This window comes from Alosa alosa, chromosome 15, assembly GCF_017589495.1.
Source record: "Alosa alosa isolate M-15738 ecotype Scorff River chromosome 15, AALO_Geno_1.1, whole genome shotgun sequence".
In the NCBI taxonomy this organism is placed as follows: Eukaryota; Metazoa; Chordata; class Actinopteri; order Clupeiformes; family Clupeidae; genus Alosa; species Alosa alosa.
In genome coordinates, this window is record NC_063203.1 from 7937908 (window position 1) to 7950436 (window position 12529).

A 12529-nucleotide genomic window follows, 5' to 3' on the forward strand; every position below is an offset into this window, starting at 1 on the left:
TGAATTAAACACCTATTGTTTATTACAAATCAAGCATTAAATAATGCCGAGGCCCTACACACTGGTGCCCCGGACTGCTTGTTTGGTCCACACTCTAAATGAACACACACGGGATACTGGCCAGCGACGTGTATTTACAAACCATGCCAGGTCAAACAGTGTCTGTGTGTGTGTGTGTGTGTGTGTGTGTGTGTGTCCGGCTGATGCACGGAGGTGCAGCCAGTCCTCTGCCTGATCTCCGATGGCTGCTCTGCTGTTTTCTGTGTCTCATTTGAATATATTGATTGGGCCATCTGTAAGCCATTTATCTCTTTCAAAGAGCCGTTAAAAGAGGCCTCCCCGCCCTCCCTGCACGCCCACTGCGGCGTCTCGCGGAACACACACACACACACACACACACACACACACACACACACACACACACACACACACACACACACACACACACACACACACAAAAGCATTTACAATAGCAGACAGGTACACTGACAGACACAAACAAACAAACACACACGTCCATACATACACACACATACTCATGTATGCATGGTTCTATATACTGCTGGCACCCACACAAGCACACAAACATTTGGCCATATTGTCTCTCACACACATTCACACACACACACACACACACACAGAAGCATTTACAATAGCAGACAGGTACACTAACAGACACAAACAAACACACACGTCCATACATACACACACACACACACACACACACACACAAAAGCATTTACAATAGCAGACAGGTACACTGACAGACACAAACAAACAAACACACACGTCCATACATACACACACATACTCATGTATGCATGGTTCTATATACTGCTGGCACCCACACAAGCACACAAACATTTGGCCATATTGTCTCTCACACACATTCACACACACACACACACACACACAGAAGCATTTACAATAGCAGACAGGTACACTAACAGACACAAACAAACACACACGTCCATACATACACACACATACTCATGTATGCATGGTTCTATATACTGCTGGCACCCACACAAGCACACAAACATTTGGCCATATTGTCTCTCACACACATTCACACACACACACACTCACACACAGAAGCATTTACAATAGCAGACAGGTACACTAACAGACACAAACAAACAAACACACGTCCATACATACACACACATACTCATGTATGCACGGTTCTATATACTGCTGGCACCCACACAAGCACACATACATTTGGCCATATTGTCTCTCACACACATACACACATTCACACACACACACACACACACACACACACACACACTTGACCACACACAGATGTGCAGACATGTAAACCAAAACAAATGCTCTACAGCTCCCTTTGTGGTGTCCTAATTTATCAAAATTAGCCAAATGCTCCACACAAATCACACTCCTTCATAATGACTGGCCATAAGGCAAACATCAATATATTTTTTCCATACAGCAAGGTGTTACAACCTCCATTCGGCTCATTAAAATAGCGTCTGATATTTCCCCCCAGCCTTCTGGAGGCTGTCTCAGCACCATGGACAGCGCTCATAAACCAACAAGCACAATATCCAGCAGCCAGCCCCAAATAGGAACGCTACAGTGAGAGAAGAGCATTTTCTGGTGGCCTGTTTGCTGATTTAAAAATATTCTCAGAAGTTATGAAGCCAATTAATGCATTTGTACGGTGCATAATATCTCCTCCCTCTAAATAATATGCTTATCAGGCGTCTTCTCCATGCTTGAATCATGTGTATTTTTGCGTATGCGTATGTGTGTGTGTGTACTGTGTATGTGTGTGTGTGTGTGTGTGTGTGTGTGAGAGAGACAGAGAGAGAGAGAGCGTAAAAGACACGTTGTGAGTAAGAGTGGCAGAGATGGAGAAAGAGCCAGAGCAAGATAAATAGTGAGACCGAAACAGAGAAAGAGAGAGATAGCGTGACAGAGAGTGAGAGAGAGTTTGTGCTTGTGTGTGGGGGTGGGGAGGAATCTGTCCATTTCAACACGGAGTGGTCTGATATGGCCAGGAAAGCTGGGCACAGGCGCATATGCAGGCCACTGATATTATTTAGTGGCCGGCCCAGCTCTGGGTCTGAAGCGTATGCATCAACTTGATTGACTTGCTCATGTGGCGCTCTGTAGAAATGACAAGTAGAGGATTACTACAGGCTTGGAGCAGAGCCAGCTGTACAGTTGAGCTGTGGACGCTGTGTGTGTGTGTGTGTCTGTGAGAGAGAGAGAGAGTGTTTGTGTGTGTGTTTGTGTATGTGTGTGTTTGTTTGTGTGTGCTGTCATTTCAACAGCGCTGGTGTTTGTGTGTCTGTGCATGTGTGTGTGTGTGTGCGCACGCGTGTGTGCTGTCATTTCAACAGCGCTGGTGTTTGTGTGTCTGTGCATGTGTGTGTGTGCTTGTGCTGCCATTTCAACAGTGCTGGTCTTTGGTGTGTGTGTGTGTGTGTGCTGCCATATTCCGGCTCTTTTGTCCCTGTGTGTTTACTATTATTGTACGACTCCACTTCCCCCCTCAGTCGCAACACCAGGCTGCTGGCTGGACGCCATAGTCACAGAGCTGTTCTCACACATACACTCAGACATGGGACATGGGTGAGCACACACACACACACACACACACACACACACACACACACACACACACACACACACACACACACACACACACACACCACCACCACCACACTTTCAAAACATGGAGACATGCACTGGGCCAGGTCCACATTTGGGGAGGGTGTGTGTGTGTATGTGTGTGCATGCATGCGTGTTTGTGCTTTTGGAGTGTGGGTGCATATGCATGTGTGTGTGTTTGTATGTGTGTGTGTGTGTGTGTGTGTGTGTGTGTGTGTGTGTGTGTGTGTGTGTGTGTGTGTGGGGGGGGAGTGTCTCTTAACAGCAACATTTGAATTTTTATGATTCAAGCGGAGAAGCCGGTGACCTTTCTGCGGCGCGCGAGCGCGAGGCCTAGCAGATGGTGGAAAATTGGATGTGCTGCCTGGGCCATACGGAGCATATGCAGAGAGTTTGTGGAGGACTAAGAGCCGCGAGCCGGGGGTGGGGGGTTCGGGGGCCAGGGGCCGGCCGTGGGCGCTCACCCCACCGAGACTGGCACCGCTCACTTGCTGACATTGGCACCACGTTGGCGAAGAGAGTACGGGCGCAGACACAGGGCTTCGTTCTGCACCAACCCCCCACCACACACACACACCCCCAACCCCGACCCCCTCTCTGTGTTCTACGTCACATGAAACATGTCAAGGGCGGTGTGGAAAACAGGCAGGCTGAGGGGAGGTCTCATGCTGGGTGGTGTCGTGGCTTTGAGTGTGGGATCCGTGTGGAAGATGTTCTTTAAATCAGCTTGTGACCACAAGGATTGTCACTGATTCATTAAGCAATGGCAATACGCTTTATCTTACACCAGTTATAACCAACAGTGGGACAAAACAACACATACAAAGAAGTTCCATGTACAATTTGAATTCTATCCACAATTATCATACATATTAACTTACAGGAGCTTAATAATTATGTACATTTTGTTTATAACAGTACAATCTGATCTTTTAGGTTGCTACCTATGCTATTACAACATTGTAAATGCTATTGCAGTGTTTGTGTGTGTGTGTGTGTGTGTTGAGCCCAGCAGGAACAGTCTGTGGAGGTGTGTGAGATTCAGTGCTGCTGTCATAGCCCCCACTTGAGTGGCATTGCCTCTGACTCCTGCTGTATACGTGCATGCACACACACACACACACACAGACACACACAGAGACACACAACTGTAGATCTCTGAGAATCTTATTGTATACCGTGTCTCTTTCCCTATCGCTCCACATCGCCCACTCCCCTCATCTCTCCCCAGCAGCTCACATGTCTCCCTCTATCCACTTTTACTACCCCCCACCCCTCCTCCTCCTCCACCTCTGCCTCCCCCTTCTCTCTCTCTCTCTCCCTCTGTCTCTCTCTCTCTCTCTCCTTCCCTCACATCTTGGTGTCTGTACACAGTTCCTCTGCTGCAAATCCTTCAACTGGATGGATGAACGTCCACGGCCCATTCATCATCGCGCTTATCCTCCGCCCTCGCCGCTGTTTTTATATCATCCTGCAGTCAGCTTGACAAGTGATGTCCCGCTCGCTCTCTCTCTCTCTCTCTCTCTCTCTCTCTCTCTGTCTTTCTAGCTTTTTTTCTTTCCTTTCACTCTTTTCGTCACTCCCTCCCCTTCATCTACCCCACTACCTGCCACCTCTCTCTCTCTCCCTCCCTCTCTCTCTCTCTCTCTCTCTCTCTCTCTCTCTCTCTGTCTATCTTCTGCACCGATGGGAACGGTGCTGCACCTTCCACTCGGGCTATAAAAGGCCTATAAAAAGCTAACATGGCGACGAAAGGGTAATGATGAAATTTAACTGCTTGCCTTTGTGCACCTGGGGTCCGGTGCAGCCTTTGCGCCTTAAATCGCCCCACCACCAACCCCAGAAGCCCCTCCACGACCCCCCCCCCCCACCCCCCACACCCTCACGATCCCGTTCCAGAGGGCCCTGAGCACTGAACCAGAACTGCCCTGCTGGGGTCAATGTCACTGCGGAGAGGGGAGAGTTATTTGGTTTTAAAGATGCGATATAGATTTTGTGGGATCTCATTTACACCTGCATAAAAGCGGCTAGCTGGTGGAGTTTAAAATATAAAAGAGTAAAGAGAAAGGGGGGGAAATACTCTCAGAAGAGGAAAAAAGAGGGATAATTACAGAGAGAGAGAGAGAAGTGAGAGAAGTGAGAGAATGTAAGAGGGAGAACACTGCAGTATATTTTTTAACCTGCTGCATGCCAGATGAGACATGTTTTGTGGTGTATATTTGTTCTTAGGGCACGGGTCATGTTTACAGTGACCCAACTAAAATACGGTGTGCTTTAACTAGCTGTAAAACACTCTGCACTGCCTTACTGTTGACCATAAGAATAACAGATCCGGCCGTAAAAAGCAGAGTGGGCCTTCTGGAGGGGTTCCCAAACCTGTCGTATGTGTTTGTGTGTGTGTATGTGTGTGCGTGACTATGTGTGTGTGTGTGTGTGTGTGTGTGTGTGTGTGAGTGAGTATGTGTGTATGTATGTGCATGTGTGTATATTTGTGTGTGTGTGTGTGTGTGTGTGTGTGTGTGTGTGTGTGTGTGTGTGTGTGTGTGTGTGTGTGTGTGTGTAGATATATGTATGTGTGTGTGTGTGTGTGCTTGAGTTTTTGGAGTGTCAGTGCAAGGCTATTTTCAGTTCAGTGGCTGGCCCCTACCCAGCGCTCCACTCTGATCCTGGCACGCCGGTGCCCTGGGCCCCCTTTCCTCGCGCCTCCCACCTGTCCCTGGCTGTGGAACGGGCCCCCCTCCCTCCTCTCTCTGTGCCCTCTCTCCCCCTCTCCCTCCTCTCTCTGTGCCCTCTCTCCCCCTCTCTCTCCTCCTGCCCCCTCTCTCTCTCTCCCTGGCCTGTGCCTCCTGGCCTGCCGGCGTGGAAAATCAGCCTTTGATGGACCGGCAGGTCTGGCAGCGGAGTCGGCCATACTGCTGAGCCGCGCTGACACTGAGACGACCAGCTCCGTGCCTCTCACACACCCGCTACCCCACCGAGATGGAGAGAAAGAGAGAGAGAGAGAGAGAGAGAGAGAGAGAGAGAGAGGATGGGAAGAGACAGAGACAGTGGGGGGAGGGGGTGAGGAAGAGATTGATATAGAGAGAGAAGGTGAGAGAAAAACAGATCATATTCCAGCTTCACACTATTTTGTTTTCACATCCGGCTATAAAATCCCTCGCTAAAAATCTAAACCAAAAAAAAAAAAAAAACAAACCTTTCCACCAAAGAAAAAACATGGAAATTAGACCACCTACTGCATCAGAGCTAAGCGGAAGCTCCCCATGTGACACGCATAAATTATTTCCCTCTCAGAAAAAAATGGCTTATTACTAAAAGGATTATCATGACACACATACAAACACAAACATGTTAATCCGCACTAAACGCTGGGTAGGCCCTCTGAAAACAGCCATGAAAACAGGCCCTGCAGGAGCAGGCTTGAGGAGCTAGACACTCCGAAACATGCCAGACCATACTGGCCCGCACACACACACACACACACACACACACACACACACACACACACACACACACACACACACACACACACACATACATACACACACATGCAGCCTGCTCAGCCACTCAACGACAGAGGGAGTGTGTGAGTGGATCTGAGAGAGAGGGAGGGGGAGAAAGGTAGAGTAAGCGAGGGAGGGAGATGGAGCAAGAGGGAGAGAGACAAAGAGAGGAGGAGGGAGAAAGAGCGATGGTAGGAGGGAGAACGAGACAGAGAGAAGGAGCACAGAAAGGAAAACAGAGAGAGAGAGAGAGAAAGAGGGACATGAGGTAAGAGCAATGGTAGGTGTGGAGAGAGAGAAAGCCGAGAGAAAACACATATGGAGAGAGAGAGAGAGAGAGAGAAAAGAGAAAGGCACTGACAGACAGTGATAGAGGCAGGGAACGAAGGAGAACAAAAAAGAAAGAGAGACAGAGGAAGACAGAGAGAGACAGCGAAAGACTGCGAGAAAGAGCGCAAAGGGGATGGAGACCTCAGGTTTATGTATGTGTGTGTGTGTGTGTGTGTGTGTGTGTGTGTGTGTGTGTGTGTTGAGGGGGGAGAGCTGAAGAGAAATGCAGCCAACGCCGCTTGGCTGTGGCAGAAGGACCCAGTGCTTTTGATCTGCCAATTCCAATGTAATAACAGATAAATAGAGAGGACTATTTGGGCCACAATGGCAAACAGCTTGGGCCTGCCAAGGGAAAGCGAGCTAATGCCTGGCGCTCGGTGTGCCCCGCGGCAGTTCCGCACGCACGGCCCCACTGTCACACTGAATGATAAAGCAGACAGATTGCTCTCGACGCCAGACACTTTGATACTCGGCAGCCCCGCAGGCGAAGCCGGAGTACCTCTTTAGCCATTCACAAGTTAATGTGCCAATTTGTTTTCCAGCGTGCCTGAAGGAAATTTATTGCAATGGACTGCGGCTATGGGCAAATACTAATAAAAAGCTCTCTCTCTCTCTCTCTTTCCTTCTCTCTCTCCCTCTCTCTCTCTTGCGTTCTCTTTTTTTTGGCGGCAATTTGTTTAATTGGCCACAGTAGGCATGGATTCACAGTGACAGAGAGAAAAAGTCACCCCACGTGAAGGCTGTCTGCAGATGTTCCGCCGGACCCCCTACTCTATAATTTGTGCCCCCCCCCCCCTCCCTCCCCAACCGAGGCATGCACCTCCAACAACCCCCCTGCCCCCATCCCATCCCACCCCATCCACCCCCGCTCTCTTTACCTCTCCCAAAAAACGGTCACTCTAACAGCCCTGTCCCTCTCCCTGCTCGCTGTCTTTCACACTCTCTCCATGTGCCATGGCAAACGCCTCACAAAAGGTGACCATGGCGCTGCGAGAGTGGCGGGCTGACGGGCGGGTGGGCAGGAGACAGGAGCAGCTCAACTGAAAAGAAAGACGTGAGCGATTCCCCTCGGAGCAAAATTACATGTATTGGCACACGTCGAGCCACCAGCACAAAACCACAAATGCCAAGGAATGACAAGCTCTTTTCTTCTCCAAAGTAACCCCCGATGCACTCCACTCCTTTCATCCAAAAATCTGGCAGTTTGTACGTAAATAAATCAACACAATGAAGACTAAGAGCAAACATAATCTCACTACACTTCTTTTTTTCTCCTTTCAAAAAATGACAGCAAAAAAAAGAAAGCGGTAGATGAAGAGCCAGAGGATGAGAAGAAGAGAGGAAAGAGGAGATAGAGAGAGAAGAGTGAGAGGAGAGAGCGAGAGAGCAGGAGGGACAGAGAAAAGAGGCATGGAGAGGAGCGGGGCGACTTTGATTCGATTCCAGAGCCTTTTTGATGAGCTCTGCCACTTGGAGGTCCATCAGGGGAAGGCCCTCAGAGTGCGGGCCAGACACCAATCACAGGGGTGGTTGTGTTCGGCAAATTATCTCTCTGCTCCTCCACTGTAAATTAAACAAACCAATAAATAAGGAAGAAATCGTTTACAAATAACTAACAGGGGCCCCCCTTTGCTCATTAGCATCCAATTTGCCTCAGATCTTGGGAATTTGAGAGGGAGAAAACAGGAGTTAAAGCTCAGCCTTTTCTCTCCGCTCTGCTTAATGCACTCGCTGCTGAGCAAATGGAGTGCATTTCCCTCCAGGTATCACCCCATCACCCACGTAAATGGTATTCTCAAGCACAAAAAGCTCTGGTTTATATAATGTCTTTACAAGCACTAAGGCACAACAAACAGTAAATGAATGGGTAGGGGGATGCAGTTGGAGAGTGTTTGTGTGAGTCTGGGGAGGCATGCAGGGAGAGTGAGAGAGAGAGGAAGGGCTGCGGTGGCTCACTGGCTGGCTCGCCAAACAGGGTGAGGTGGTGGTGGAGGTGGTGGTGGAGGTGGTGGTGGAGCCAGAGATGAGGGGAGGGGAGGTGAGGTGAGTGGGTAGCGTGAGTGGGGACGCTGTCTCGGCAGGCCTGGTGGCTGCTCGGCCGCATCTGTGAGGTAGGGAAGGAAGTGTTTATGGGCCCATGCAGGGCCACAGCTGAGTGTGTGTGTGTGAGAGTGTGTGTGTGTGTGTGTGTGTGTGTGTGGGTGTGCTGCCTCGGCCTCCATCTCTGTCTCCGCCACACCACCATCAATGCGCTGTGCTCAAGGTCGGGGATTACGCTCGTCCTGTGACCAAACAGATGCTTCTGACAAAACATATCACACCAATGCAGCACTCCCACCTCCTTCCTCATTTTCACACACACACACACACACACACACACACACACACACACACACACACACACACACACACACACACACACACACACACACACACACCTCATTCAATTGAGCTCCCAATTCAGCACCAAGATGCTGAATCCCCAGCACACTCTTAGCCTCCCAACCCAACTACCCCACCTGCCAACTCCTCTCTCTCTCTCTCTCTCCCTGCCCCCACCTACAGTCTCCACAGTCTCCAGTGCTACCCAATCAATAGAACTCTCTGCATGGGGGGGAACAGAGGGGGTGTGGGGACGGGAGGCGTTGGGGTGTGTGTGTGTGTGTATGGGAGGGGTCAGCGATGGCCTGTGGGCAGCCTGAGGCACAGGCACACCCACGTGCACACACACAGATATAACACCCTCATAAACCTGCGGATCAACAGCTAATGACCCTTATAAATACTGAGAGAGGATCCTGAGGACAGGGCTTACATTTACAGCCCCCATACTGTATTAGCCAAGGAGAGAGGCAGGGGGCTGTTATGCCTGCAGAAAGAAAAGACACGCTCACACGCACATATACACACACACACACACACACACACAAACACTTAAACACGTACACACATACACACACACACACACACACACACAGAAACTGAACCCTACTCTACAGTGCTAAAGGTGGCCTACAGAGGATATAGTGGTATATGAGGACCACAAAAAAGGCGAGACCTTTTCACAAACAAAAAAAAAAATACTAGCTAGCTTTTTTTTGGTGAGCCTCCACACAGACAGCGCTATATCTCATATCAAATGAGCGCTCCATGCCGACAGAAGCCGCTCATTCATTTTGCACTGGGGAAATGGGTCACCCCATTGCGGAGACAGGCTCCCAGGTGACATGAGCCACAGAGGGCTGCAACCCAGACCCAGAGGAGAGGTGGAGAGGGAGGAAGCGTGAGTGGGTGGAGGCAGCAGATGTATAGATGTGCTGTACCCAAATGACAAGCCCACTGGACCCATGGCAAGGCACAATTAATGACCCGTGCACACATTACAGGATGAAAAATACCCACTGTCCGAGCGCCACGGCCTGGCCTGCCAGCTGGAATTCTTCATTACTGCGACGGCTGTGCCTGTGGAAGGGGTGGAGGAGGCCACGAGACCAACACGCACACACACACACACACACACACACACACACATTCACACACTCACACACACACACATACGCACACATGCATGCACACAAACATGTACAAGCACACGTTTTTACACAATGATACACACATGCAAGTACATACATAGCTCAGACAGACACACTCTCTCTCTCTCACTCACTCACTCACACACACACACACACACACACAAACACACATACAGCAAGAAGGAAAAAAGAAATACTGCCTCCTCTGTTGCAGGGACACAATGGCATCAAAGGAGGCTGACCTTCAAACACTATAAGCTATGGTTATTAGCCTCTGTTTGGATGGCATTGCATGATGACTACATTACGGCTGGGCTGTCTCCTCCCAGGTGGGGGCTAAGAGATGAACTAGGCCCCAGGGAAGACTCTCTCACCCCCACACTCACTCACTCACTCACTCACTCATTCTTTCTCTCTCTTTCTCTCTCTCTCATTCTCACTCTCACACACTTTCTCCCTTTCTCTCACTGTCCAGCCAACTCAATAGCCTCTGACAGAGACACTAAATGACCCAATCAATATAATTATTGGGAACTTTGTCGGAGACATATTTCACCACGCTATGCCAATGTTTAATCTTTAAATGCGTTTTGCCCTGACTGCACACAGCAATAGTAAACCAAAAATTAAACTTGTTTTACACATGTTAGAGATAATGTTTGAATTGTAACAAAATATACGTGTAATCTATCTTCACCAACGTGAGAGAATGTAGAGAGAGAGAGAAAGAGAGAAAAAAATGTAATTTATTCTATGAATATCTTGCCATCTAAATTGAATACGGCACGTAAATGCATGAAAAATCACTTTAAAAGAGTTGCCCTTATCTTATCACCACTATCTAATCGGTGAATCTGAGCGCTATAAACAGGCCCCTGCCGAGAGGCCCCTCAACTCCCCGAGTTATCCCGCAACTCACAGGACTCTCTGGGAGGGGCGAGACAACCGTGGCCCATTCCAGCAGTAAACTTTTAAAGGAGCCATCTCCTGCCGTTAATTGGTGTGTAAGAAGTTAACAGATTTTTTTCCCTTCACCGTTATTAAGTGACCAATTATCTGATTAGAGCGGGAATTAATTACTAAATAGCGAAACACTTACTTAAAATGTAGCGCGATTTGTATAAAAGTGACTGCAAGAGGACCATACAATGGAGTTTAATAGAAAACGATAATTACTTAACAAGTAAATTATCTTTCTAAGGACAGTACTTATTAAAAGTTAACCAGTGCTCAATGACAATTATTAAGGCCTTTAATTAAATATGGATGATTGTTTGTTAATTGAATCCATTCTGGGCCATCGTTGTCCAAGTTTCACAGTTGGAACAAATGATGTGACATGGTGATGATGACACGCACAAGTCCAGCATGGTCATGGCCAGTCCACTGAGGGCCAGATGAGTAATCTCTGAGAATGGTGGACTCCAGAGGGGGTCTTGTCCAGGCGTTCCATAGACACTATAGGTGTGAGTGGTTACGGGTGGTTCTGCAGGGTATGTGGTGATATCTGTCTCTGGGTGCCAGGGATTTGTGAAAGAACGCACACACACATGCTTTCTCTCTCTCTCTCTCTCTCTTTCTCACACACACACACACATACACACACACACGCACACGCACAGAGATAGGCCTCAGACACAGAGTGAAAAATGCTGATAATGGCAGCACACGTTCACATTCGGAGGCTTTATCTACAACAGATATGCAGCCATCGGGAGAGCCGACAGGGACAAATCCACGCATGTCAAATATGCAGAAATAAACACTTGCCTCCTGACACACACTCACACACCAAACACACACACACACACACACACACACACACACACACACACACACACACACACACACACACAGATCTGCAATCATGTGCAGTGTCACACATACACAATACAAACCCACACCACAGAACATCCTCAAGCCTAACCATACACAATCATGAGAAGACACACACAGACATCACTGGAAAATAAAGATGAAACAACACACAACCTCCTAAAAACAAGAAATGCAGGGATGATGTTGTTTATGAACTGTATGTGTTTCTGTGGTTCTGAGTGTGTGTGTATGTCTGAGTGTGTGTGTGTGTGTGTGTGTGTGTGTGTGTGTGTGTGTGTGTGTGTGTGTGTGTGTGTTATTCTGCGGGAGGGCGTGAGAGCAGGTCATGGAGTGTGAGGGTGGCGGGTCGGAGGGCCGATGGAGCCGGCTCACGGGCGCGGCCACAGCTGGCCCAATCTCAAGCCGTGTGAGAGGGCCCATCCGTCAAAACCCAGGAGCTATTATTAACCAACCCCCCACACATACACTATACACACACACACACACACACACACACACACACACACACACACACACACACACACACACACACACACACACACACAGCAGGTCCAACAGGAGCTGCAGGAAGAGAGGAAGGTGGGAGTGGAGTGAGAGAACAGGTGGATGAATGAGAAATGGGAGAGGAGGAGAGGAGACAAGGGGAGAGGAGAGGAAGCGAGTGAGAGAGAGAGGAGAGGG